Below are 25051 nucleotides of genomic sequence, written 5' to 3'. Positions count from 1 at the left end.
TTTTTGTTCATTTTTAGGCTTATGGTGTTGCACCCACAGTCCATCCTCGACATCTAGGAGCTGCTGAGAAGCACAGGTAAATCCTGGAAAGCCAGGATCTGGAGTCCAAAGGGTGCCTGAGGACCATGAGAAACCAAGTGAGAACACACAGCAAGACTAGGGATCAGTTATTACAAGACATGAGTATAGAGTTAGGTCTAAAATAGGACAAGGAGGAGATATAAGGAAAAATTCTCATTTGGTGATAGCTTAGATGAAGGAAACCTAGGATCTAGGTTCATATCTAACCAAGTGCTAGAAGCAGGTGATAGACACAAGTTCTAATGGAGGCAACCAACCTTCATTAGCATCAAAAATGGGGAGATACAGCTGTGGGTATCTGATACAATCAAGGGAAATTGAGGTCCAAAGAAAGAAAATCCATTCTCAGGAAGAACATGGGTAACAGGCAAGGACTATATAATAAGGAACACATGCAGGAAGTGGGTTTCTAGGATCAAATAGATGCGGATTACTTGTCTATTTGGCAAGTAATCAGCATCCAGAATCAGTGGGCTAAGAACAGATAAGCTCTATAGTACCTGTACTTTGAAACTAAATCTGATCCACGGGAGTCTGGAGCAAGGTCAAAACTAGGGAGAAAAAAAAGGGAGCCAGTTACACTGTACCAGGCCCTGTTCCAGGCACTGGAGATATAACAACACATGTCACATTTCTTTGGTCAAGGATCATATGGTCTAGGAGGCAATTATTCAATTACATGAGAAGAGCAAAGAGAAGTAAACAGCAAGGCTATGGTGGCATATAAAAGGAACAAGAGAGGATTCTAGAAGTATTGGCTCCATATTGAGACCTAATGGTCAAAGAGGAGTCAGGTAGTCTCGATGCCTCCAAAGCTGGGGAAAGAGTCAGAATGGGGAGAGATTATGGCCTTTGAAGAGTATTTTAAGGATGTGTTATTTCAATGAAAAGGTCTGAAATTGTCTTCTCTATTTTGGCTAGAAATTTCTCTCTGCCTCCTCTCTCCACCATGGAACAATGTCAGAATTCAAGACTAAACCTATTAACCTGACATTTTCTTTCAGCATTAAAAGAGTTAGAGTCATGACTGGTTCTTCAGACCTTTCTCCTATTTGCTGAGGTTTACTCCCCTCTTAGCTTCCTGTGGCTCCAGGTGCAGTCATGACTGGTACTGTTCTTGGGCTCATGTCACCTGTTTAGAAATGATTCTCAGACCATCTGGACAGCCTTCTGTTTCTCAGAAATGACTTCTGGCCAGAGAGACACATGCTTTATTCTTTCTACTATATATGTTTCAGCAGTCTATACCCCTCCCCACAATTTGTCCAGCTATGGTCCCTGCTCAACTTGAGCTGTCAGTACAACCATTCAACAAACATGGTCCAAAGCACACAGTTACGCATTGCATTGCACCAAGTCAGAGAGGCTAATTGGCTGAAACTTTGTTGAACCAGAATACCAAGGTAAGCTAGAATCCTTGGGGTTTAGCTATCTACTTCAGAGTAAAGTTAGTTAATGAAGAGAAAGGTTGTTCTAATGTTGTACCCACTGTTCTATATGTGTTTTCTAATATTGAGTGAAAAAGAAATCCTATTTGGCAAGTAATCAGCATTCCTTCCTTTATCTAAACAATGTTCAAAGATCCCCTAATAAAGGTAGCAAAGACTTCTTTGAAGTTTCAGTGTACTTAGAATTATATATGGCTTGAGCTTATCCAAGTTTGCTCATAGCACAGATGACCAAAGTAAGCAAGAGTGAAGAAGAGAGTTAGTTAGGGATAGTAACTCTGAGGAGTCTGCTAGTTTATCCATCCTCCTATTTTGGTGCAATCATGGGAATGGAAGTACTGGGAATCTATAGAACTCTCATAACTAAGGCCATAACTTAGGGTTCTTCAGGGAAACAAAACCAACTGGATGTGGTTATTATATATATTTATTTATACACATATTTATTTTATGCATATATTTATATTTAAATGTATATATATGTATATTTATACATATATACATGTATTTATGTATGGATAGATTTATTTTGAGGAATTGTCTTACATGATCATGGAGAATGGCAAGTCCAAAATTTGCAGGGTAGGCTGGCAATCTGGAGACCCAAAAAAAATCCCATGTTGCATTTCCAGTTTGAAGTTGCGGAAACTTCAGAGTCTATGTTGCAAAGGCCATCTGTTGACAGAATTCCCTCTTGCTTGGGGAACGTCAGTCTTTTGTTCTGTTCAGGCCTTCATCTGATTGAATAAGTTTCACTTACATTATGGAGGGCAATTTGCTTTACTCAAAGTCCACCAAATTATATGTTAATGTCATCCAAAAAGACCCTCACAAAAACACCCAGAATAATCTTTGACCACATATTTGGGCACCATACCCCAGCCAAGATAGCACACCAAATTAACCATTACAACCTCTAATAATCAGGATGTTCTCCTTTTCCTTTATTGATAAAGGCCTCAGGACCAGCTGGTTTTCCTTTCCTCTTTATTCCTCTCCACCTTGTGATCCCCTCTGGTTCTTTTGGCCCCAAGCCTGGCTGAAGAGGGGCCAGCCTCCCAAACTATACTAAGACAGGCATATACGCCTATTTTGTTTGCAAGGTTTTTCTACACATCATGGCCAGGAACAAACAAGATACAATAAAAAATACAAATGTGGAGATTGCAGGCTATGTTCTTCCCCATCCTTGACCCAGTTCTTGATCCCCTTTCTGAGATGGTAATGGAAAATGCCAGGCTTCTGTTGTCTACACATATCCTTGAAGACAGCTCTTCTCCAGCCACTGGTCTCTGACGACTGAAGCTCCAACAAGGTAAAACATAGCCCAATGCAAGGGCCTCTAATCTGAAGTGGATTGTTTGCATTTCTTAAGAAATTTTCAACTCCCTGCTCTTCAAGCCCTGTTTTTCAAGCAAGAATACTCCCCTGGGGTATATTCTCCCTGGAGTCTTGTCCCTAGAGAGGAATTTATAAAATCCTTAGAACACTGGATATAACCATTTCAAAAAGCTTAAATCATCATGGTTTCCACCTGGGCAGAAAATAAGAAACTGTTCCCCTTCTCTTCTCTTCTGCCTCTCACTACGTACCAGTAAAGTCTGAAATTTCCCCCTTTTCCAAAGAAAAGAATGCTGTGGCAACTGTATGAGGCCTCACTATGTGAGGCACTGCTCTCTGGCCCAGCCCTGTCACCAGCCCAGACCCAGTGCCCATAGCTTGCCATTATCTGGTCCACTCTCCTTTCCAAAGCTAAGCCAGATGGGCAAGACAGTAGGAAGCTGCAGCTTTTTCTCTCCTCTTCTTAACTGTTTGGAACCTTTTACAGTTATTCAGGAGAGGGGGAAAAAATAGGTAGTCTTAAGAATGGCAGAAACCATCAGAAGAGGCCAAAATGTCAAAATGTTTGAGGAGCCCTTCCTTGTTTTATTCACTTTTTGACTGTGCCTTCTTTTCCATCTCATCTCCATTGATAACAGATGAGTCCATGGTCTCATCATTTGATGCCTCCATGACCCCAGCTACATCCTCACTGACCTCCATCTCACTGCCCTCTCTACAAATCCTCTGCCCTTCAACCCATCTTCCATCTTCCATATGGTGTTCAGGCTACTCTTTCCTAAAAATCCCCTTCAGAGAGATACATCCCCATTCAAAACTTCCAGTGGGTCCCCAGTTTCTACCCCAGACCTTCCACAACCTGATAATTTCCAATATGTCCACCCACCCTCTCATCGATTCATTGACTCATCCATTCAATCATTCAGTAACTGTATATATATATATATATATATATATATATATATATATAGAGAGAGAGAGAGAGAGAGAGAGAGAGAGAGAAGAGAGAGAGATCCCACCTATTATGTGTCAGGCCCTAGAGATACAAGTCTCTGCTTCATATGGTCTTACAGCTTGGTTGAGAAAATGGAAACTCTGATAAGTCATTTCAATGAAGTGTGATAAGGAGGAGAGACAAGGCACCAGGATCCTCTCCCATATTTGTGTGGGCAAACTTGTTCCCACTTGGTTGGTTTCTTCATTGACCACTGAAAAGGCAACACATTCCTTCCTCTGAGAATTTGCTCAACTATTTCCCTCCTGTATGCTATCCTCCCACCCCAAGCCCTATGTGACCTTGAAGGCCCAAATCGTATCCTGCCTGCTCTGTTGAGTTTTTCCGGGTCCATGAAGCCCATAAGGAACCTTCATTTCTGCGTAGCCACAGACAGTCATAATGAGCCCAAAGCTTGGTTCTGAGCATTATCTCTGATGCCTTGTAACCTGCATTCTGCACTCTGCATTCCAATTTGTCATGAAGGAGTAGTCATCCCCAGTCCTCTTAGCCAGGGTAGCTCATGTTGGGGGGCAGCAAGAAATATATCCTTACCTACCCCTTTTCCAGCCCTTAATGCTCTAGGCACTACTTAATGCTCTAGGCATTGTTTCTGTAACCACTCTGCAAATATTTGTTACCTCTGTTTTGCAGAGGGGCAAAAAACTAAGTCTATAAAAGCTAAAGTAACTTGCCCAAATTCAGCCAGGTAGTCTGGTTGGCTGCATGATATTACCCCAGGTCTGTCTCCTGCAGCACTCACCTGTTTTCTCTGCCACTACCGCCTTCCTGGTCAGCACCCTGGAGGGTCAGAAGTTGCTTCCTCTCAAGGGGAAGAAGCATGGTGGGAATTTCAGACCCCCAGACTTGCTGAGTTTCTAATTAGAGCCAATTATCCCTCCAGCTCCTGGATTGCAAAATACAGGCAAAGTTTCTGTGCCTGAGCACACAGGGCCTCAGGACCCTTACTCAGGCTCCCCCAACCCTGCCTCCCAAGCCTGTGATCTGACTTGTGTTCTTACTCATCTTCATTCAGAGGCAGGCAGGGCGGCGTGATGGCAGCATGGCTCACAGATGCAGAGAAGCCCAGAAGGATGAAAAGGAGTAGCAGCCGTGGGCGTGTGCTGGGTGGGAGAGGCCAACAATGAAACTGTGCTAGTCAGAGATTCAGATTCCAGCCCTGCCTCTCCTGCAATATTAAGAGCTGCCTGTCATTTACCTCATGCACTGAGATACTCTTCACATGCTCTGTCTCATTTAATACTCATCACTAACGACTAGCGTGGAAATAACCGAGGTAGCTCTTCCAGTGACATCTTATTTCATCGGGTGCTGGGTACAAGCTTTCTCGGCTTTTGTGCAGAGCCCTTGGGAGAGGCTGTGTGTTTGAAATTGTCAGGCTCCCCTGGGCCCCAAATAAAGCATGAAAAAAAGACCTGCCACTGAAGGTGGAGACCTGTCCAGATGAGGGATTCCAAGCCAGGACAAAGACATTATTTCTCCACTTCCTAAAAATATACACACATACCACCACCACGGCCACCCCTTTCATTCTCTGTTAACTCTTACAGCTTCTTAGCTGTTTCCACCATGTCTCTATTATTCTACGGGACTGCAGAAAAGGTGTTGATTTCACCCCATATCTACACATACACGTGGGATGCACACATATTCTGACTCTGAAAACTGCAGAATGGGAGTGCTGGAGGGATCTCCAGAGGTTCTCTTATGGGGCAATAGCAAGCAAAACCTTCTCTATCAATAAGGGTTTCTCCACACTAATCCATCTATAAAAATGAAACTGGGAGTTTGGGCTGGACTGTCATTTCTAAGGTTGTGTCTCTCCCTACCCTTCTGAACCCTGACTCCTCAAGATTCCCTGAAGGCAGGACAATGACATAGTTCTTGGTGATGCTTCACAATTTACTTTTCACCTTGAACAGTCTAACAGAATGCCAGCCCACCCCAGGCGGCCAACTCACAAGTTGCAGGTAGGGTGGAAGGAGGCCATTTTGCCTCCCATTACCTTTGGACTCAAGACAGCATTTTTTTCCCAGCTTTATTCACAAATAAAATTGTATATATTTAAAGTATACAACATCATGGTTGACTATGTATACACTGTGGAAATGATGACCATAATTTAGTTAATGAATGCATCCATCATCTTACGTAGTTACCATTGTGTGTGTGTGGTGAGAACCCTTAATATCTACTCTCAGCAGCTTTCAAGTATACAATTGTGTTAATTGTAGTTACCATACTGTACATTATATACCCAGAACTCATTTATCTTATAACTAAAGGTTTGTGCCCTTTGACCAACCTCTCCCTATTTCCACCCTTAAACCCCAAGCAACCCCCATTCTACTATGGTTCTAAGAGTTCAATTTTTTTTTTTAAGATTCCACATATAGATGAGATCATACAGTATTTGTCTTTCTGTGTCTGCTTTATTTCACTTACCTTAATGCCCTCAAATTTCATCTGTATTGTGTCACAAATGGCAGAAGTTCCTATTTTATGGCTGAAAAATATTCCTCTGTGTGTGTGTGTGTGTGTGTGTATGTGACATTTTCTTTATCCGTTCATTGTTGATGGACCTTTGGGTTGTTTCCATATCTTGGTTATTGTGAATAATGCTGTAACGAACAGGAGAACGCAGATATCTCTTGAGATACTAATTTCACGTCCTTCATATATGTATTCAGAAGTGAAATTGCTGGGTCATAGGGCAGTTCTATTTTTAGTCTTTTGAGAAACCTCCATTCTGTTTCCCCCAGTGGCTGCCCCAGGTTATATTCCCCCCAGCAGTGCACAAGCGTTCCTTTTACCCCACATCCTTGCCAACACTTGTTATAGTTTATCTTTTTGAAAACTTTTGTCTTCTGAATAACAGGTGTGAGGTGCTACCTCATTATGGTTTTGATTTGCATTTTCCTAAGGATTAATGATTTTGAGCACCTTTTCATGCCTCTGTTGTATTTGTATGTCTTCTTTGGAAAAATATCTGTTGAGGTCCTTCGTCCATTTTTTAACTGGTTTTCTGCCCTTTTTGCAATTGAGTTATAGGAGTTCCTGATATCTTTTAGATATATTGGATCTATGATTTGCAAATGTTTTCTCCCATTCCATAGTTTGCTTTTTCATTCTGTTAAGGGTTTCCCTTGCTCTGAAAAAGATTTTAGTTTCACATAGTCTCTCTTCTTTATTTTTGCTCCCTTTCTTGTGTTTTCAGTGTCATATCCAAAAAAAATCACTGCCAAAGCCAACGCCAAGGAGATTTTTTTCTGTTTTCCTCTAAGAGTTTTATGGTTTCAGGTCTTATATTTAAGTCCTCACTGAATTTTGAGTCAATTTTTTGAGCGGTATAAGATAGGGGCCCAGCTTTGCTCTTCTACAGGAAGACATTTAGTTTTCCAACACCACTTACTGATTATCTTCTCCCCATTGTGTATTCTTGGTACCCTCTTCAAAGATTTGTTGACAGTATAGCTATGGCTTTATTTCTGTGCTCTCTATTCTGTTCCATTGGTTGATGTGCCTATTTTTAATTTCCCCTACCATATTGCTTTGATTACCCTAGCTTTGTAATGTGTTGAAATCAGGAAGGGTGATATCTCCAGCTCTGTTCTTTCTCAAGATTTTTCTGGTCATTCAGGGTATTTTGTGGGTCCTTATGAAGTTAGGTTTGCTTTTTCTTTTTCTTTTTTTTTTTTAAGATTTTATTTATTTATTTGACAGAGAGAGATCACAGGTAGGCACAGGCAGACAGAGAGAGAGAGAGAGGGAGAAGCAGGCTCCCTGCTGAGCAGAGAGCCCGATGCGGGGCTCGATCCCAGGACCCTGAGATCATGACCCAAGCCGAAGGCAGAGGCTTAACCCACTGAGCCACCCAGGTGCCCCAGGTTTGCTTTTTCTATTCCTGTAAAAGATACCATTGAATTTTTTTTATAGGGATTGCGTTAAATATGTAGATTGCTTTGGGTAGAATGGACATTTTAACAATATTAATTCCCAATTTGTGAACATGGATTATCTTTCCCTTTATTTGTGTCTTCTCCAATTTGTATTATCAAAGTCTTACAATTTCAGTGCAGGCCTTTTACCTCCTTGGTTAAACATATTCCTTGGTATTGTAAATGGAATTGTTTTCTTAGTTTCTTTTTCAGATATTTTGTTATAGTGTATAGAAATGCAGCTGAGTTTTCTATGTTGATTATATATAGCAACTTTACTAAATTCATTGATTAGTTCTAACAGGTTTTTTTGTTTGTTAGTTTGTTTGTTTTTTGGTGGAATCTTCAGGGTTTTCCATAAATAAGATTATATCATCTGCAAGGAGAGACTTTTACTTCATGCTTCCTGTTGTGGTTGGCTTTTAGTTTTCTTCTTGCCTGCTTGCTCTTGCTAGGTCTTCCAGTACTATGCTGAATAAAAGTGGCAAAAATGAGCATCTTTGTCTTGTTCCTGATCTTAGAAGAAAAGGCTTTCTGCTTTTGATAACTGAGTATGTTTCCTGTGGGCTTTTTATATGTGGTCATCACTATCTTGAGGTACATTTCTTTTACACCTAATTTGTTGAGTGTTTTCACCATGAAAGAATGTTGAATTTCATCAGATGTTTTTCTGCATCTATTGGGAAGATCATATGATTTTTATCCTACATTCTATTCATATGATTTAATTAATTTGTTTATGTCAAAGTATCCTTGCATTCCACTTGATGATGGTATACAAGCCTTTTAATGTGCTGCTGAATTCAGTGTGCTAATATTTTGTTGTGAATTTTTGCATCCATAGGCATCGTGGATTAATTAGCCTGAAATTTTCTTTTCTTGTAATGTGCTTCTCTGACTTTGATTCACTTGGCAGTTCATATGTTTCTAAGAATGTTTCCACTTCTTCTAGGTTGTCCAATATAATATGGGTATATAATAATTCATAGTGGTCTCTTATTAAGCTTTGCGCTTCTGTGATATCAACTGTAATACCTTCTCTTTCATTTCTGATTTTATTTAAGTCTTCTCTTTTTTCCCTAGCCTAGCTAAAGGTTTGTCAATTTTGTTTATCTTTTCCAAGAAACAGCTTTTAATTTCATTGATCTTGACTATTTTTTAGTATCTATTTTATTTATTTCTGCTCTGATCTTTGTTATTTCTTACTTCTACTGTGAGCTTAGTTTGTTCTTATTTGCTTAATTATTTGAACTATAAAGTTAGATTATTCAAGATATTTGTTTTTTCTCAATGTAGGCATTTATCTCTATAAACCCTCTTAGAAACGCTTTTGTTGCCTCCGTTAAGTTTTCATATGCTGTTTTTCCATGTTTGTTTGTTTCAATATATGTTTTAATTTCCCTTTTGATTTCATCTTTGAGCCATCAGTTATCCTGGATTAATTGATTCCCATTTTGTGTATTTTCCAATTTTCTTTCTCTTACTGATTTTTCTGGTCACCATTGTGACCAGAATGATTTCAATCTTTATATGATTTCAATCTTCTTAAACTTGTTAAGACTTGTTTTGTGACCTAACATATTGTCTATCCCGGAGAGTGTTTTGTGTGCACTTGAGAAGAATGTGTATCACGCGGACATTGGATGAATGTTCTGTTGGATCCATTTAGTCTAGAGTATAGCTCAAATCCAATGCTGCCTCATTGATTCTCTGTCTGGATGATCTATCCATTGTTGAAAGTGGGATTTTGAAGTCCTCTGCTATTATTTCTTTGCTATCTCTTTCTCACTAGATTTGTTAATATTTGCTTAATTATATTTAGGTGTTTCAATCTTAAATGCATATATATTTACTGTTATTATATCATCTTGATTAATTGACACTTTTATCATTTTTATAATGACCTTCTTTGTCTCTTCTTACAGTTTCTTTATTCAAAGCCTATTTTGTCTGATGTAAATATAGCCTCTCCTGCCCTTTTTTGTTTTCCATTTGCATGAAATACCTTTTTTTTAATCCCCTCACTTCCAGCCTATGTGTGTCCTTAAAGCTGAAGTGAGTCTATTATAGGTAACATATAGTTGGGTCTTGTTTTTATCTATTTGGGCACTCTGCTAAGTGATCAGAGAATTTGATCTATTTACATTTATACTAATTATTGATAGGTAAGGAATTATCATTGTCGTCTTATACATAGTTTTCTGGCTGTTTTGTAGTTCTTTTGTTTCTTTTTCTCCCCCTCTTGCTGTCTAACTTTGTGATTTGAAAATCTTCCATAAAGGTATTGCTCGGATTGCTTTCTCCTTATCTTTTGTGCATCTACCATATGTTTTTACTTTTGTCATTACCACGATAACTATGTAAAAAATCTTACAGTTATAACAGTCTATTTTAAGCTGATAACAACTTTATTTCCATCACATACAAAAACTGTACCCTTTTACCTACCCTCCCACATTTATTGTTTTTGATGTCCCAATTTATATCTTTTTATATTGTATATCCATTAACAAATTATTATATCTATAACTTTTTAGTATTTTTGTCTTTAACCTTTATACCAGAACTAAGTAATTTACATACCACTATTATAGAATTAGAATATTCTGAATTTGAATTTGACTACTTACTTTTACAAGTGAGTTTTATACATTTATATGTTTTCATATTACAATTTAGTGTCCTCTTATTTCTGCTTGAAGAATTGCCTTTAGCATTTTTTGCAAGGCAAGTCTAGAGGTGATTAACTCTTTTAGCTTTCATTTTATTTGGGAATCTTTATCTCTTCCTCATTTCTGAAGGATTGCTTTACCAGTTAAAATATTCTTGGTTGGCAGGATTTTTTTTTCCTTTAGCAATTTGAATATATCACCTCACTCTCTTCTGATCTGTAAGGTTTCATCTGAGAAATCCACTGATAGCTTTGTGGGGGTGCTCTTGTATACAATGAGTTTCCTTTACTCTTGTTGTTTTCAAAAGTTTCCTTTTTATTTTTGAGTTTTATTATCATGGATCTCAGTGAAATCCTCTTTGGGTTGAATTTCTGGGGGGAACCTATGAGCTTCATGTACCTGGACATCCATCTCTCTACCATCTCTCTACTTGGAAAGTTTTTAGCCATTATTCCTTCAGTATCTCTCTCTCTCTCTCTCTCTCTCTCTATCTCTCTCCCCTTTCCTGTCCATCTTCTGAGATGCTCATAATACATATATTGTTTCACCTACTGGTATCCTATAATTCATATAGGCATTCCTCACTGTTTCATTCTGTTTTTCTTTTGTTTTTTGACTGGATAACTTCAAAAGATCTGTGTTTGAGTTCACAGATTCTTTCCTCTGCTTCATCAAATGTGATCTTGATGCTCTCTTTTGCATTTTCATTCATTCAGTGTATCCTTAAGTTCTAAATTTTCTATTTGGTTCCTTTTTTTGAGATTTTTATCTCTTTTTTGATCCTCACATTTGTTCATATATTGTTTTCCTGATTTCATTAACTTGTCTATCTGTTCTCTTGTACTCACTGAGCTTCTTTAAACAATTATTCTGAGTTCTTTTTCAGACAATTCATTGATCTCCATTTCTTTGGGGTGGTTCACTAGAAAATTACTGTGTTCCTTTGCTGGAATACATTTTCTTTGAACTTTTGTGTTCCTTGAAGTCTTGCAGAGTTGTCTTCGCATTGAAGAAGCTGTCACCTCCCCCAGTCTTTACTGACTGGATTGATAAAGAAATAACCTTCACCAGTCTGTTCAGTTAGAGAATTTGGCTTTCGTGGAACTCTGCTATGCTTGTACCCACTTCACACTTTTTGTTGAAGTGCACAGAATGTTGGAGCTGCCCATGGGCCAGTTAGGTGAACCACGGTAAGGCATCCCCTGTGGTTTGCAGGCAGACTTCCTGTTGGAGTCTGTGAAGCATTTAGTAGGATGAATGGCAAATGGGTAGCATCCTTGTAATTGGTGCTGAGCCCCAGTTTTTGTGCTCCCAGCTTCTTCCAAATCTCCAGTTATGCAAATCCCCTCAGTATTCTGGGTGGGGCAAAAAAGAGCATTGCCTTTTAGGAAGTGTCCTGCACAGCTAAGGAAGTTGGTGCCTACTCATCATGCACTGTTGGCTTCCGCCATGGGAGAAATGCAGCCAAAGGAGTCCCTTTTTGCACTGATTAGTGCCAGTTTGGGAGAAAGGTGATGCAGAAAAGTGACACTGTTTTTCTTAACTTCTTCAATGCATCCAACCTCTGACTTTTTTTTAATCCAATAATATGCTGGATCTCCCTCGCTGGACTCCTAGACTCCCACAAAAGTACTTTCATCCATGTGTGATTGTCAGACCAGTGTTCTGTGAGGGGATGAAAGTAGAAAACACTTATTCTGCCATCTTGCTGGCATCACTCTCCTCAACATTTGTTTAAGATTTCATTATTCTCAAGTACCTTATAAGCCTTCTTCTCAGAGATGGCTTCTGCATATCTTTTGGTGAGATTGGATCAAAGCATCATTAATTGTAAGGAACCTTAAAGTCTTCTCCTCTACTCATTAGAATGTAAAAACCTTCTAATAGACTATAGATTTTCCTGTTAGTTCAAGGTATCTTTTTCAACTAATTCAACCATTTTCAACTAATTTTCTTGAAAGTTCCCTCCCTCTCATCTTTCTTGCATTTATTTTTTTAAAAGACTTTATTTATTTGAGAAAGAGAGAAAGAGCACAAGCTGGGGTAGGGGTAAGAGGCAGGCAGAGGGAGAAGCAGATACCCTCTGAGCAAGGAACCCAACACGGGACTCCATCCCAGGACTCTGAGATCATGATGTGAGCCAAAGGCAGCCATTTAACCAAATGAGTCACCCAGGTGCCCCTCTTTCTTACATTTATACTTTTGTTCCTGCTTCTTTTGTTTTCCTCTCAGGATAGTGTAGGAGTTAAAACCAAGGGCTTTGGGATAGAGTTGCTTGGACTCCAACCCCAGCTAACTAGCTTTGTGAGCTTACTTGCCCTGAGAATCTGTTTCCTTTCTGTTAGATGGGAAGATATTAGTATCTACTCAGGTGGATTAAAGATTAAATGGAATAATGCTTTCAAAATGCTTAACAGACTGACTGACACATACTAAGAGCTTTGTATTTGTTATTTATTGTTCTTTTTCATGCAGGGTTATAGGCATTCATTGTTCACAATGGTTACCATCCTCCTCCCTAACCCCCCGCCCCCACCCATCTGTTACAGGTTTTTGCTATAAACCTGCAACAAAGACAAATAGTATAGCAGAAGTCTATTCAATAAACAAGTTAACTTCTTGGAACCACTTCAAACTAGAAATGATGAGTTTCCTTACAGAACCCAGGACTAGCCCAAAACTTATTGGAGCATAAATAGCTCTGGCTATGGGAATCTCAGAGCTAAGTAAACACAGCTAAAAGTCAAGTAATTTCCTCATCTATAAAATGACAAAAATTAATATTATCCTTTGATTCTGGCTCATGATGTCTTCTTTTTCTTCTTCTTAAATTTGCTCCTTTGCCAAACTTTGTCTTCTTTTGCTCCACACTCTTCCCTCTGGGGCCAGTCTACATCCAGGGCTCACTGCCAGGTCTTTGTCTCCTGAAACTGTTGCTTCAGCTCCAACCTCTTCCCAGACTTGCAGTTCCAAATTTCCATCTGTGGGATACTTCCACCTCGATGTCCCACCAGCAGCACCTCAGACCTAGCAAGTAGAAAATAGCTCATTATCTGCCCACACACCCCAGCTTCTTTTTCCATTTGTGGCACCCTCATATTTCTTGTCACTGGGTCTTAAAAGCCTAAGCCATCTGTTTCCACTTGCACCCTTCAATCTATTCTGTAGCTAATACCTATTTTTTTTCTTTTGTTGAACATCAGCTGCCCCTTGCTTTCTATGGTCTACCAGATTTGTCTGTCTGGCCCTTCTCAGCTCCAGCCTAGATTGCTTGTCCCAGCCCCCTAACTCATTCCCTGGGCCATAGCCCATCATTTGTCCAACTGAGCCTATATACGGCCACCAGACTGACCTTTGACCCAGGCACACCTCTGTATCAAATCATTCATCTTCCTCGTGATGCTTATGAAGCAAACAAAGTGCGCTGTCTCTGGTTCTAGCATGAACTTCCTCAATTGCACTTCAACTTAACTCTCTGCCTCTGATTTTCCACAGACTTAGCCAAACAAACATCACCTCAATCTCCAAACGTGTTTTGTCCTTGTTGCTTCATGCCTTTGCAACCTTGCCTCTCAAATCCAACTTCGTCCCCAATCTCTATTTATTCTTCAAGGTCTAGCTCAGCTTTTCTCTTTCATCAAGAACTCTTCTATCTCCCAGTCAGAAATACTTCCTTAGAAATCTCATTCCTCTGAATCTCCAGAGCTCTTTGACCTCCTTTGGATGCTTTCAAGAATTCAATTCAACAAAAACATATTGAACACAAATTAAATGAGAATTGTCCTTGGGAGCTAGAAAAGGGAGTGGAGGAAAGAGCAGTTCCTCTTCTCTCAGTATCTCAGTCATCAGACCTATGAGTCAACAATTCCAAGATATAACAAAGCTATTATGGAGGTGTGAAGAATGTGTTATTAGAGTAAGGAATTACTCAGCGTCCCTTTCTCCCCCACACTCCCAGTGCTGGGTCCCTCCATTTTATAACAAGGTTATAAAACTCCATTGCAAGAAGCCCAGGTTTCTGTGGGAGTGTGCCAGGTTCTATGGTTTATTTTGGAAGAAGAGGTAGGCTTTGGATATTTTTGTCTTGTTGATATTTTGTGAGATTACCTCTCTTATTATGCTTTATATATTGTGATAAGATCATTTCTGAATACAATTCCTTTTTCTGCCTTTATCCAAATTACACCTAAAAATACTCAGAAAATGCTCATTTTCTCCCAAATACAAAGACTGGGCTAAAGAAGAAACTCAATGAAATTACCACCAATCAGAGAAAAATGCATTAGATTTGTCATATTGTGGCTTAGGTAAAAAAAAAAAAATGTAAAATGAATAACAAAATGTTATTATAACTCCTCAGAACCTCTATTCTCAACCTGAATATATCAATATTTCATTTTATCATCTTTTCTCAGATGCTTCTCTCATCTCCTCAACCCAGCTTTACGTGACTGAGTTGCCAGATCAACCACTGCTCCCTGCTCCCGCATAAGACACACCACAAAGCTGACAAAACTGGGAGACAAGGAAGCTACTCACTGGCACACCCCCATATATGTCTTCTTTTTTATTTTTAGTAAGCATTATTGCACTGAGATTTATATACATTTATAGGAATAAAACATACACATAAAGCTTAATGAATAACAAGAAAGTGAACTCCTGTGTAACCCTCCTTAAGGGCTCACTGCCAGGACTAGGAAGCCCCCCTTAGGCCCTCCCCAATGCATACACACACCCCACCCCAGTATTAGTAGTCTGTCTTGGCTGTTGTAACAAAACACTGTAGATAGCGGCTCGACCAACAGACATTTATCTTCCACAGCTCTAGAAACTGGAAGTCTGAGTTTAGGGCACCAGCACGTTTGGGTTCTCCTAAGAGCCCTTTCCTGGCTTGCAGACCACCGTCTCCTTACTGTGTCCTCATATAGCAGAGAGATGAAGAGGAAGCAAACTCCCTGACAAACCCATCATGAGGGCTCTGTCCTCACAACCTCACCTTACCTAATCATTTCCCAAAGGCCCCACCTCCTAATACCATGACACTGGAAGTTAGAGCTTCAACATGAATTTGGGAGCAGGGGAAGAAATACAGACCCTCCACCCATGACACCCCCAGATGTAGCCACCTATGTATCCATCCCCAAATGATAGACCAGAGTTCCATTTTACTTGCTTTTCTACATGAAAGAAAAAAAAATGTGATCACATTGTATGCTTTGTCTTGCTTCTGTTGCTCAATATTATGTTCTGAAAATTTACTCCTTTTGTTTTGTGTCTGTAAATTTGTCCGTTTTCATTGTTATACGGGATTTCATTATTTGAGCATGTTAGAATTTATGTATCTATTCTACAGGTGGTGAGTATTTGGACTTTTTTCCTAATGCAGCTGAGGTGAACAACGCTGCCATGAACATTCTTGTACATTATATCCTGCTGCCTATTGGCCTAAGTTCCTCTGGGCACCTAAGAGTGGAATTGCTGGACTATCTCAATCTCACCAGATAATGCAAGCCACTTTCTAAAGAGTTATTAGCAATATGCAACTTTCACCAGAGTTCCTGCTGCTCCAAATTTTTGCTGGCAATCAATATTTTCAAACTTTTCGTTTTTGCCTATCTCAAGTGTAATGAAATCTTATTGTGGTTTTCTTTTGCATTTCCCTGATTATTAATAAAGTTGAGCTTCTTTCATTTTTATTGGCCATTAGGATTTCCTCTTTGGTTTTATGCTGTCCAGCTGTTAAGCCTGTTTTACCATTGGTTTATTTATCTTTCTTATTGATTTGGTTGAGTTTTTATGTATTTGACATCTTAGCCCTTTGCCAGTTTATGTCTCACACTCATCTTCCTTTTTTATATTATGATAAAATATACATAACATAAAATTAACTATTTTAAGTGTACAGGTCAGTGACATCAAGTACATTCACATGGCTGTGTAACCATCATCACCATCTAACTCCAGAACTTTTTGTAATCCCAAACTTAAATTCTATACTCACTAAACAATATGTCCTATTTCCTCTCTCAGCTTCTGGTAACCACCCTTCTGCTGTCTGTCTCTATGAATTTGCCTATTCTACGTACCTCATATAAGTATAATCATACAGTATTTGTCCTTTTGTGTCTGGCTTTTTTCACTGAGTATAATGTCTTCTAGGTTGAAGAATAGGTCAGAATTCCTTTCCTTTTTCAGGCTGATAATATCCCCTTTGTATGTATACATCACACTTTGTTTCCATTCATCCCTCAATGGACACTTGGGTTGTTTCCACCTTTTGGCTATTGTGAATAATGTTGCCATGAATATTAGAATACAAAATCTGTCTCTGCTTTCAATTATTTTGGGTAAATACCCAGAAGTGGAATTTCTGGATCATATGGTAATTCTATGTTTAATTTTTTGAGTCATGCCATACCAGCCAGTATTTTCTTTTAATGGGAAGATTCTATAATTTCAGAAAATGAGCTCCCTTCCCCCAGGCTTCAGTCATATATGCCATACTTTTTCTTGAGTTCCTTAGAAGCCAGTCTTGGATCATAGAACAACATGTTGCCAAGCTAGTAGGTACCCTTAGAGTTCATATAGGTCAATCTTCTAATTTTATAAAAATGAATAAGCAGCCAGAGAGGTGATGCAGCTTGCCCACAGCCATACAGTCTACTGGGAAGAGAATCAGGGCAGAGCCTAGGCCAGAGCCTGTACTGGGCCCACTGGATCACAGAAGGTTCACCTACAAAAGCAGGTACTCAAATCCTTCCAATCACAAGAGACACATGGCCCACAAAGAAGGAAGTGCTTTAAACTGAGCTTGCCCTCACCCAACCTGGTTGCAAGGTTTCAGTCCTGTCCCCCAGGGCAAGTCAACTTTTCCAAGACCCGAGTGCCGGATCTGGCAATGCTCCACTGGCCCCACCAGCCACCACACCTAGGGCCCACCCTACGTTGTCCAATGCCAGTCAACCAGTACACTCCAAAACAGGCCAGGCCCTATACATAGCTTGTTTCTTTATTTTGCTTTAGGGAAATGGGCTTCCTAATGGTCTGGGATGGTCTGTATTATTCTTTGTCAGTGGTCTCTTCTCCTACTGAGTATGAAATAGGCACATGGGTTTGCAGTTGCTCTATCAACTGTCTCAGTGGTGGGCTGAGCTGGCACCTAACGAAATGTGAAGTCAGTGAAGTTATCTTGAATTTTCCATTTAACTTTCTCTCCTCCTCACTTAAGCTGTCTCCAGATCCCTAAGACTCTGAGGTCATACCAGGATATCAGGAGCTTCTCACTGCAGCACCTGACCTCAATAAGACCTCCACAGGTAGCACCTTTTTCTCCAAACTTACCCCTTATTGACTTGCTCCTTGACTCTCTCACTGTCAGGGAGCTTCCATACTAGAAAGCAGACCAATACATTTGTTTCTTCAAAAACCATGATAAAGAAACTATCTTCCAAGCTGTCAAATGGGCTTTGCTGTACAAAAATCCATTTCTTCTTCATTACCTCCAATGACCCAACCATAGTCCTATAGGAAGTATGTGAGGAAAAGACAAAAATCTTCATTTCAAGAGAATAAGTGATTTGCCCAAGAGCACACCACTAAGCGTCCAGACCTCAGAGTACTTTCGTGCTTTATTATGGAGCCCTGGAGTGGGTAATGTCTGACAATAATTAAATGGATAAACCCTTATAAGGTTAATTTAATAAGGTTGAAATCAGATTAAATAATAAACATTTCAACACAGGGTTCTTGGAGGTGTAATGGTTTGGCAAGGGAGTGCTTTTTAAGCTGAGAACACTGGGGACTTGGGAAGACCTGTGGGACCCAATAGAAAGGTCATTTTATACGGCCTTTCAAGTCCCACCATGATGGCAGCTGCCTAAGACTCAAGAAGTCAGAACCTTACCACAGTCTCTCCTATTCCAGACCCCAAAATTCCTCATGCATATCGAATTTCCCTCTCCCCATAATAAAGACCACTTCCTACACAGCTGGCTGACTCCGCACCAAGCCCCATCTGCCTTCTCTGGCTACAGAAGCCATGAGGGAAAGGACAAAGGATTAGCAGGCCAATTTCTTATAATCCAAGAGAAGGCTATCAATTTATACCCATTTAATGTTGCCATGAGAAATTAAAGAACTGTTCTTTATGTTATATTCATACAGCCCTTTTTCAGTGTATGATTATCTCAGTTGAATCTTCCAGTAGCCTGAGAGAGAGACAGGACACACACCACTATCTCCATTTATCACAGATAAGGAAACAGAGGCTCAGAAGATTAGGTGACATGCCTAGTCAGGATGATTCAGAGGGAGAGCCAGGCTGGAATTTGGTCTTCGACACTCTTGTGCTTTCATGAGGCCAAAGTGCTGGGGGGGGGGGGGGTGGCGGGGAGGGTGGTAATATGTCCGGGGGAAACCTTCATACAGTGATGTCTGTGAAGACTCTGAGCAGTGACGTGACCATGTTCATTCATACAGCTCAGAGCTTTATCCTGGTCTGTCTGGGAATTTCCTGTGTTCTCAGGGAATATAGGATACATTTCAACACACACAAAAAGGAATGCATGTTTCCTAGAAATTATTCAGTTGCTCTTATGCATATATAGCTTCCAAAATATACCTTGATATTCTAGGCAAAGCTTTCCTTGGTAATGTGGTCTATTGATAATCAATACAAAGTGACAATTATTGAAGATTATTGTACAAGATACCTTATTGTACCAATGTATGTTTCATTCTTACATTTTGCCCTAATTGGGTATTCCATTTACAATTAAAATGTGTTATAATGTTTGTGTTTGGCTTATTTATTAATTCTTAATTTGTAAAAATGGAAAGAATCTGCTGGTTGGTCATCTCTCAGTTAAACCCGTGTATGGACACTGCATTGTTCAGGTCATGGGACCCATGACAGGGACAGAGGTTCTCAACTCTTTAGGGCCATGGATGCCTTCGGCTTTCTGGTGAAGCCTACAGTCTCTTTCTCTGAGTAGGATTTTTTAATGTACAAATGAAAACATGGTGATGAGTATAAATGATATCCCAAGATATCTGCAGTAACTGTAGTGTCAGATAAAAATATCTGACTTCTATTGACCGACTACTACTGATAGTACTGTGGTTCGTTGCCTACACTCATAAAGGAAGAAAAGAGAAGTTTAACACAAAGATAGAACTTCTTTTCTCAGCCAAAGGCACAAACCCCTTGCTAACACATTAAGAACTCCTGAGCTAAGGGTTTTACCATGTACCTGGTTAGTGAGTCCTAAGTACAGTTCAAGTTCCTGGGACAGCATTCTCTAAAATGTGTTCATTGGAGTACTAGTTTTAGAAAATATTAACAGCTATCTGTTCTGGGTTGAACTGTGTCCCCCAAAAAGACATGTGGAAGCTTTTATCCCTGGTACCTGGGAATAGGACTTTATTTGGAAATAGGGTCTTTGCAGATGTAATCAAATTAAGAGGAGTTTGTATTCAATGAGGATGGTCCTAATCCAGTAGGATTAGGTGTCTATGCAGCTGTCATAAGAGGAGGAGAGACGCAGAGACACACAGGAGGAATGCATGTGATGTCTGTTAGAGCCAGACATGGAAATGACTGATGCACCCACAGGCCACAGAGTACCCAGGGCTGCCAGCAACACCAGAAGCTAAGGAAAGGACATGGAACAGACTCTTCCCCTAAAACCTTCAGAGAGCATGTGGCCCTGTTAACACCTTGATTTTTAACACCCAGCCTCTAAAATGGTGAAAAACTAAATATCTGTTGTTGTAAGCTACCAATTCGTGTACTTCATTATGGCAGCCCTAGGAAACAAATACGGTATACTTAGGCGGGAAAAAATTATTTGAAGTCATAAAATTTGGAAACTCGTGAGCATTAAATTTCTCTTTTGCAGATAGAGAACATTCCCTAGAATATCAAAGATTCTGGAGAAGATGCACAGTTAACATAGGGTGCACCCCAAGGTATATTTAGCCAAAACACACTTTATTTGTGGCACAGCTAAAGAATGCTATTTCGTGGAATACTAGATGTCGCAGCAGTACAATTGATAAATTGTACAAAGCCAAATTGACAAAGGGACTGAAAACCGTATAGGAAAATGGATAGAAGAGATACCTTGAAGATCAGCTCATTTCTGCCACTCATTGCTACACATTAGGAACCTGAGGCTCAACTAAAAGTGTTCGCCAAAATGCAGATAACACAGCCCTAACATTTGCGTAATTGGCAGACAAATGGATCATTAAACACTGAATTCTTCTGGTTGGGATCATAAGAATTTCCTTCTGAATAAACCCTCCTATCACTCTACAAACCCAACCTGCCTAAAAACTGGTTCTACCTTCCAAACAATTTAAGGGAATTTCTACTCACAGAGAGAAGTTATTTTAAATTATGCATGGGGCAACCGGACAATCCCTTGACAGCTTCCCCCCCCACCCCCAGGAGATGAGCCTGCCATTCCACCTGGCCACCCACCCCCGCCCTGCCCCAGCAGGAGCACGTAACCCCTTCACCTGCATGAGCAGTGAGCATGGTTGATGGCACAGTGGGTGTGGTAGGGCATCTCAAGGAAGATCTTGGGCTCTGGGTGTGACCAAGTGGGGACAGTGTTTCAGCTCAGGTTGCAGAGACACAGAGCCTAGGACTGAGATGTTTGTCCCAAGTGAGATTTATCCAGGGAACATTCTTAGGAGGATGGGAGGGTGGCAGGATAGGAAGAAGATGGGTCTGCCCCAAGACACTCACACTCACGTCCTCCACAGGATCCTGACATTTCAACCTCCGTTCACACATTTCCCCAATTCCAATTTGTAAGCCACCAAGCCATGCTGCATTTGAGCCAGTCTGTACAGGCTCAGGAAAGACTGTCAGACATCCAAGAGTTTTCCGAGCTGGTTGTTAAACTCTTGGTGGTTTGACATTGGTCACAGTGGGAGTATCTTTACACCATGGAAATCGGGAGACTTTGCAAATCAGGGTGGTTTTGTATTTTTGCCAGAGAACTGGCTTCCCAGTACACCCCTACCATGGAAGTCCTTGCTTCCCTCCAACAGGCTCTGCAACATTCCCCCTGAGACTAAGGACCACTGCCCCATCCACCTTTCTAACGTCAGCCTGCTGGGTCTGTAATCCCACTGTGGGAATCAGAGTTCTTCTGCCTGATGTAAGCCTTTTGCGAACTCGGTTCACATGAAGTGCGAAGGGGAAATGAGGCTCTTATTGCTAGAAACAGGAGCCCGGAGAAACTCCCTGTGCAGCGCCTTAAAACACAGTTCGTCCAAAGCAGCAACTGCAGGAGAGCTCTCCAGCTTCATGGTTTGGCGCCTGATACCCGGTGGCTCACAAAAGCACCGTGGAACCAGAAAAGAAAGTGCACGCAGCACCAGCCTCCCTTCTCTGCTGCCTGCGGGAAGCAGGAGGCTCTGTTTACCCCTGCAGTGTGAACGCAGCCCTTCCTCCCGCCCTGCCCCAACCTGGAGCTCAGCCATGCCTAGTGGGAGCGTCCTGACTTCGCTCCAGATGGTGGGAAGCCTGGCCAGTGGCGCAAGTTTCCAGCTTCCTCCGCCGTAAGAATGAATGACTCTAATGTGTGCCTCTTCAGCCACTTGACTCACTGCCCCCTTCCTTCAGTGTTGACGTCCAGCCAAGATACCCTCCTGATTTTCTAATCATCCCCCTGCCACAGCCTTGGAAATCAGCTGTCTTCCACTCACCAGCACACATGAATTTACGCCAGATGAATGGGAAAGAATACTGATTTGATTCCCTTTTCAGGCAAAATGTGCAGCAACAAGGAGCCGGTCAGACCTGTTGCAAATTCTTGCAGGCTGGCTATTTGTGAGTCATATTTACATGACCCTGAATTGCCGGGTTTGAGTTAATTGCACGGTTTGGCCTACTGCCTCTACAATTGGCTCCATTTGGTTATGGAGGCCACTAAATTAATGATCTGAGGCCACCGGCCCATTCAGATCAAGGGGCAGCAAAATTGAAAGGAAAGCAACCAGCCGAATTAACCAACAAAAAGACACATCCGAGGCTGCACGGGAAATGTAACCTCTATAAATTTGGGGAGATGGATTAGTCTGAAACATAAAATTGTTGATATTTGACTACTTTAATCTTTTTTTAAAAAATCGTAGTTTTAAATAGTTCAGCCAAATTGTTACATCCCCTTGATTTTTTAAGTCATGGCTAATCTAACACCTCTGGGTTGCTTAGGCTGGGAGTGGGGCCGAGCGCTGCCACTCAGTAGAACAAAGAAATAGATTATCTCTTCTATCCCGTGCCCTGATTCAGAAACACGTTCTTCTCAAGTACAGTTTAGTGAAAAGAGCTCTGGCTTAGGACTCTCAAGACCCATATTTTAGCCCCAACTGACTTCCCCTGTGGCCTTAGACAAGCCATTTCTCCTTTAAGCCTCCCTCTTTTCAAGTAAAGCAATATCATAAACATTCTCGTGACGCCAAAATGAGCTGATATATGGGAACGCGGCTTTTTAAAGTGAAAATTCCTACGTAGATAATTTATAAAGCCTACACACAGTGTGGTTAGCAACCCCTACTGATATGTGAGTGTGTGTACTCCCTCAGGAGAGAATAAATTTTGAATGCAATGGTAACTGATTACCCTTTTGTTCCAGTGTCATTTCTGATAGCAAACAATGCCAAAACAGTAACAAATTGCCATTGTATTTTCCATTAGTCATCAGAGTGTAAAAGATTTGATAAATAGCAAGAAAACACATTGGCTCTTTGGAGTGGGAAATCTGTGTTATTGACAGTAGCAAATTACAGTTCCATGAAAAAGATGGTGTCACGGTTCTTAGAGATTATTTGCATGGCTGCTGAGACATAAGAAAACCCTAAGAAGCTTTTAGAGGCCACGTCTGTGAGATGAATGGCATGGTGTCCCCAGCCAGTGGCCCCCTTGTTCCAGCATTTGTGTGACATGGCTGGGCGTCTGCTCAGGCATGAGCCTCTCGTCCAAGAATAGCTTCAAATAGCTTCCTTGGTATTCCCTGACTAGCCTGGGGGCACCATGCTTTGGGATTGGAGTGCAAAGAAGTCGAGGGTGTTCCTTGGGCACCCTGTGCTCTGTCCTTCTCTTTGCTTCCATGCAGCTGCCTCCTATTCTTCTGCTCCAGTGACAGCCCGGGCAGATATCTCCCTCCGGAGCCACTGCCAACCCCACTCCATGGCAGCTGTCACAGCAGCCCCGGGAGAGCAGCATGACCACAGGCACCCACCCGTGAGCACGGCACATCTGCAGAGCGTCCCATGTCCCTGGCTTTGCGCCTGCGGGCTCAGCTCCATGCTGGACAGGAGGTTCCCAGCTGGCTCCACTCACCACGACCCCTCTCTCTTCACTGGGAGGCTTTGGTCCATTGGATTTTTCACCTCTGAGACGTTCCACTCTGCTATGAGCAGTATATCGTTTCCTGAATACATACCGCTCTTTAAAATTTCCAGGCTTAAAAAATGTTACTCAAGTTCTCTTGATGATGTTTCCAACATTGGAATGGGTTAACCATCAGATGTTAAGAGAAAATGGGGGTATAGCTCAGTGGTAGAGCATTTGACTACAGATGTTAAGAGAAAATATTATTTTAAAGATGAAAAAAGATGATAAAAGATCACCAAATCTTTGAGGACATTATGCTAAGTGAAATAAGCCAGTTACAGTATGATTCCACCTAGGACTGTCAAATTCATGGAGACTTTAGAAAGTAGAAAGGTGGTTGCAATTGCCAAAAGCTAGGGGGAGGGAGAAGTAGGGAGTTTCTGTTTTACACATATAGTGAGTTCTGGAAATCAGTTACACAACAATGGGATTACACTTAAATTTCATGTTAGGTATGTATGTCACGTATATTTTCCACAAATAAAATTGAAATAAAATTTTTAGTTTTAAAAATATTTTTAAATTTATTTATTTGAGAGAGAGAGCACAAGTGGGAAGAGGGAGAAGCAGACTCCCAACTGAGCAGGGAGCCTGATGCGGGGCTGAGACCGGGCCCCTGGGTTCATATCCTGAACTGAGGGCAGAGTGGTTAAGCAACTGAGCCACCTAGGCATCCCTCAGTAAAACTTTTTTAAAGAATACCAAATCTAGGAATGGTAATGTCCACACAGTTACAAATATCAGAGGGACTGGAAATAAGGACATATAAAAAAGAATCCCTCAAATAGAAATGTCCAAGATTGTCTTAAAAAAGTGATCCCATTTTTACCAATTGGAAATTTTCCCTAGGAATCCTGCTATTCCTAATTGAATTTATAAAATTATTACAAAAGCAACAAAGCCAAAAAGAAGGTAGATGCTTGATCTGAGTGTTTGTTTCCCTCCCTGAAATCCATATTGAAATCCTAACCCTTGAAGGTGATGGTATTAAAGGTGGGGCCCATGGAAGGTGATTGGGTCGCAAGGGTGGAGCCCTCATGAATGGGATTAGTGCTCTTATAAAAGAGATCCCACAGAGCTGCCTCTCCCCTTCTGACAGGCGGGGACACAGCAAGAAGTGTGCGAGCCGGGAGAGAATC

At 40.9% G+C, this 25051-nt stretch overlaps 1 long non-coding RNA gene across 2 annotated transcripts in view; it reads right to left on the bottom strand.

The window, feature by feature from the left end:
* Positions 1 to 13030: 13030 nt before the first annotated feature.
* LOC125102822 (uncharacterized) overlaps positions 13031 to 25051 on the bottom strand; it is a 68207-nt gene continuing 56186 nt past the window's right edge. For both annotated transcript variants that reach the window (XR_007128204.1, XR_007128203.1), the window contains one exon: positions 13031 to 13522. This is a non-coding gene — a long non-coding RNA (uncharacterized LOC125102822). The remainder of the gene's footprint in view (positions 13523 to 25051) is intronic.

The sequence above is a fragment of the Lutra lutra genome, chromosome 6 (assembly GCF_902655055.1).
Source record: "Lutra lutra chromosome 6, mLutLut1.2, whole genome shotgun sequence".
NCBI lineage: Eukaryota > Metazoa > Chordata > Mammalia > Carnivora > Mustelidae > Lutra > Lutra lutra.
The sequence above is the reverse complement of the archived record's forward strand: the minus strand, read 5'-3'. Positions and strand labels throughout refer to the sequence as shown.